Raw genomic sequence first — 5,413 nt, 5'->3', positions numbered from 1 at the left:
TAAATTGTGAATTAAATTAGAAATTTCCACAGGGACTATACATGTAGATCTGCTCATTTTTTCCCATCCCCCATAAGCAGTTGATCAAACAGGGTATTCACCTTTGTATTACACTTTTAATACATGTATATAATTAACACTCATTAAAATTTACTTTTATTTTAATTCAACACATGACGAATGATTAAGATTCAAGAGAGGGGGAGGGTTAGCATATCTATTCACTCACAAAATAAATTGTAATTGCTCATTTCTCATTACCGAGAAAGAAAAGAGGGTGTGTTAAATTCCTGCGACAAGGCCATCAAAAGCCATTTTTGGTTCATATCAATATATAGAATTTAAATAAGTCAAAATTCTCCTATGTGAGAGACTCTCTCTCCCACCCATTTACATCCTTAATACATGCAGCATATAGCAATTCAATATATTAACTTAAGTAAATGCTTGTTCCTCCACTTCTCAAACAAATGTATGAATTTAAAAACAATTATATTTGGTTCATTTGTTTTATTAATTCAAGAAGATAAAAAGACTTTCTGAAGAAAAAAAAATTTCTTTGACATAATTTAAATCTGACACATGCTTGCAAACTCATAATTGCAATTTCTTTATATGATGTCAATGTGTTTATTGTATGACTTCTTAGTTCTGCTTCTCTTTTCTCTTCAAAAACACAGTCCTCCTGTTCTTAGAGTTCAGGTTTTTCTTTTCATCATTTCATCTTTTATATGACTCCAGAATAAGAGTGCGGGTAGATTGTCACCAATAAGAACATCATTCATGTTAATTCCAAAACAAAGCAGGTATCAGCTAAAATGAAAATAATATATATTTCAGTAAGTTTAACTTGTGATAAAAATGGCTAAAAGAATGAAATGGGGTATTTTGTACAATTTGATAGACAATGGAATTTATTTATCTTAATAAACATTTCATTATGTTTAGATGTGCATTTAAATTTTGCACAAATTCTAATACAGCTTTAAAATAGCTTTTCGGTTTGATCGATTTGAAACTATTAGCATCCTCACCCCTGATATGTGCATGGTAGCTTAATTGCACCCCTTTATTTTACCCAACCTGACCTTAAAAGTGCTCCTGCTTCTCTCTTTCTCTCTCTCTCTCTCTCTCTCTCTCTCTCTCTCTCACTCTCTCTCTCTGTTTGTAAACATGAACTATTCAAAATTGTAGATTTATAAATAACATGGGTTTCTGCCAATCATTTTAAAACATGAAATTGAACATAAAATGCTTTTTCTAATGGAATTGTCTCATAGAATTATCAGATTTGTCATTATTTCAATGAAAAATTATTGTACGTATACATGTATGTTATTTACTTACATTTTCTTCAAGCCTTTTTTTTTCATATAAGTGTGACACTTTTCAAATTACTCTGCAAATAACAAAAATTAATAATTATGGGAAGTCATACAATTTAATTTACATGCATAGGACATGTCAACAGTAATTTGAACATTTTTTGAAAGGTCTATATATATTTTGCATGGATAGGTAAAATGACCAGCACTTTAAATATCTGAAAAATACACATACACATTCTACACAAACAATACCATATATGACCATGCATGTACATGTAGATTCCTCATTAATTTTAGAGAAAATCAGATGGAGACATGCATGCAGTCATTTATTTATTATTTGTTTTTTTTTTAAATACCAATTACAGAATCATAAATATGAACCCAGATGAGAAGATTTCAAACAGTGTTATGATAGTACAGACCCTGAAACGTACTACTACACCACACGCTCGCTGCACGCTCGCTACACGCTCGCTAAACGGTTCACACGAAACGCTGAACGGTTTACACGAAACGCTGCACGCTTTGCCCGAAACGCTAAACGATTTACACGAAACGCTGAACGGTTTACACGAAACGATTCTCGCACGAAACGATTTGCTCGCTTTTCACACGCTTTGGACACGCTTTTATCCTGATCGATTCGGGCCCTCTCGGATTTTTACCCTGACTCTGTAAGTAAGAATTACTTTTAAGAAAACACGAAATAATAGAAATACTGATATTAGAAACATATATGTACATAAGTATTGAATTGATTAATTAAATTAATTTGCTGCTTATATTTAAAGCAAAAAAATATTTATTCTCAGAATTAGCGAAAAATATTACTTCTATAAATATATTTATTGCTCAACAGAAATATCCATGATTCTTATTAGTCCCGTAAATAATAAAAATTCCAGAGAAAAAAGTTACCGTAACACAATATTCAATACCAAAAATAAAATTCGTATGATTACAAACTGAAATCGGTTTTTCGGTATTCGGCAGGATTTGTTTTTTCTTCTCACATTAATATTTTTATTGGTTTCAGAGAATACGATGTAAAAATACCAACTATAAATAAACCTGTAATTATTTACATTGATAATTTTGAAAGTTATATAAAATAAAACTAGTCACATAAGTTAGAAAAATGCTATAAAACAACCGATTAATTTTTTTTTATGTCGAATCATTCGCGTAAATAAATGTTCCGTACATAATATCACAGAAAAAAAATCAATGGATTAAACAATAAAGAAAGTTGTCATTACTATTTCGGATTTCGGAAAGAACAAAAAATAAAAAATGATTTAGATTTTTGTCTTAATATCCGTATACATAACCGCACCCCGCATAACGGCGTACAATATATCTATCATAATCTATTTGAATTAAGTACCATACATATAGATTCCCATAATAATTAATTGCATGTGTACATTTTAGAAAAATTTCAGTGTGTTAATTACTTGTTGTTTTCCGTTATCAGTGTTTAAATAATCAAAATAATAACTAGAAATATTTTTATTTGGGATTCAGAAGAATTTACTTCCCGCATTTCATAGAAATGAACAGTATATTTTCTTTCTATGTTTACATTTAATTTTGTTCAAATTAATGTTAAATAATCTATCATTGAAATTGTGTGCATCACCAAATACTGATTCCGACTACCTTGAAGTCATTAAATTTTCATTGGCTATTGACAAAAAAAGAGACGCGTGACCATCCAATGAAAACGAATACACAGAGTTGATTGACAGGTTCAGCCAGGTGCAGGTCTTACCCGATGTCCGAGGTTATGTGTACTGGTTGTACACAGCCGAATAGTCTCAATAACTAGTCTTCTTTCAATACGCGTACTTTTCTTTTGTTTGTTGCAATTAATTCAATTTTGTAAAAAGATAAGTATATCATTTCATATAGATTTTTTCACGAGAATATCTCAAAGGAGTTTTGCCAATCACAAACAGTTTAAAGTAATGTTTAACACGAATGCTATTTTGAAACAATTAAATTGTCAGAGAGTTCCGAATGAAATCTAATGAACGTTTCACACGGTTCTCGCACGCTTTGCCCGAAACGATTTACACGCTTTGCCCGAAACGCTGCACGCTTTGCCCGAAACGCTAAACGGTTTACACGAAACGCTTCACGATTCACACGAAACGCTAAACGGTTTACACGAAACGCTAAACGGTTTACACGAAACGTTTCTCGCACGAAAGTCGCACGCTTTTTTGGTGTAGTAGTACGTTTCAGGGTCTGTAATATATACTGAGTAATAAAAAAAACTAGTAATAAGAATTAATGTGCATGAACATCTTATATCAACTGGATGAATGTGTAAAAAATATAAATGAACTGTCATGGAAGAATTTTGAACACAGTAGAGAGGTGTACTTGATCAACTGTTCATCAATTTCCAGAAAATGAAATCAGCTGTTTATAATAATCTTTTAGCCTGTACTGTACTTGTTTTCAGAAAATCAAATCAGCTGTTTTCACACTGCCTAAAATTGTATTGTTTACTTACAAATTGAAAAAAAAAACAACAGTTGTGTAAAGGTAAGTACTGTCAGTACAAGTACTATGAACTAACTCATTTCGAGTGGTACAAATGAAAATGATCAACAATTTAACGGACTACATGTACTGTGTACATTGTAAAGGCCTAAATGTAAACAATGCAGTCTCTCCTCATGTTTTGAACGAAACAACACATTAAGTCGAACAGAAATTCATCAACTGTGTAAAACCACAATAAAATAGTTATTAAGCTATCTGGTACATTACAAATACACTGTATATCTATTCTACATACCTGATAAATCATCAAAAGATCGCTATCATCGGGAATACCAGCTACATGTGTTTACATCGTCTGACGGGCGCTTTTAGGACGCAGATTCACACCCATACGACAGATGCGTTATGGAAATTCTTCGTATATTCTGATGTTTGTAAACTTATAAAACACACATGAGTGATTCGTAGTTATATTTTGCTTATGAAGTATCGAATCAGCCGTATTTTATGCTTAAACTGCTGTTTTCGGTATATGTTCTATATATGGTAATACAGAGGCGGGGCGTATATTATGACGTCATTACTCATTATCCCTTCATTAGCATATCAAAACGATGTGTTGCCTTATCTGTCCTGCGTTTACATGTTTCAGTCCATAAAATCGTATTGATAAAACGAAATGTCGTTTCGATCAGCGGTCAGCCATTTTGTGATGATGTGTTATTCCACCTTAAGAGCATTATATGTTAAATAAAGTTATTGACTTATTAATCATATAGTATATGCTACATACAAAAAAAAATACTTACTCCAAAATTTCCTAAATGTTTATATTAGAAGCAAACAATTTTTTATAAGAAAGATTAAATAAAAATATGATATTAATTCATTGAAAAACTTAGAATATTTTCAAAATTAGGGATATCGTTTTTATTTTGCTCATATGAATGAAATGTCATCTATCCTTAATTATCATGATAAAATTATCAAAATAAAAACATAGATAAAATTTAAAACAAACGACAAGCAACACAAATGGTTTGCCTCAAATCCTAATGTAAGAGATAGAAATGCATTGAATTCCCTTGAGAAGATATTTCTTTTAACAACAATAATTTATAAGATATATTTATGGTTTTTCATCTATACTTTTATATCTTAACTTCCCTCTCAATTTTCTTTGACAATATTAAAATGAAAACTAATGTTTAGGGGATATCTGAGTGATTCGAGACAGTTAGTACAATTTACATGTACAAATATTCAAAAAAAAAATTAACTAGCTAGTATTTTTTTCTGTTCATATGTCAAATTCCGTATGTTATTCTTATTAAAGGGGCATGGTCACGATTTTGGTCAAAAAATAATTTTCCGATTTTAATGTATACAGTACTTCATTAAGGCAATTTTGATAGGCAGCCTAAATTCGAGTGCCATTCGTTAAGTTATCAGCGATTTACTGAGCTTACAATTCTTTGCTATGTAAACAAATATTTTGTCTACATTTTTAATGTCGAAGACCTAAAATGAACGTGTTAAATATTAGAATTTTTTTTTGTTAAAAT

At 30.7% G+C, this 5,413-nt stretch overlaps 1 long non-coding RNA gene across 1 annotated transcript; it reads right to left on the bottom strand.

Annotated features, from left to right (window-relative positions):
• Positions 1-331: 331 nt before the first annotated feature.
• On the bottom strand, positions 332-4,326 carry LOC128158709 (uncharacterized). Its single transcript, XR_008240032.1, has 3 exons — positions 4,144-4,326; positions 1,348-1,399; positions 332-813 (listed from the first exon to the last, which is right to left on the bottom strand). It is a non-coding gene; the product is annotated as an uncharacterized LOC128158709 (long non-coding RNA).
• Positions 4,327-5,413: the final 1,087 nt, after the last annotated feature.

This window comes from Crassostrea angulata, chromosome 8 (assembly GCF_025612915.1).
Source record: "Crassostrea angulata isolate pt1a10 chromosome 8, ASM2561291v2, whole genome shotgun sequence".
Classification (NCBI taxonomy): Eukaryota; Metazoa; Mollusca; class Bivalvia; order Ostreida; family Ostreidae; genus Magallana; species Magallana angulata.
This window is presented reverse-complemented; position numbering and strand designations above follow the sequence as displayed.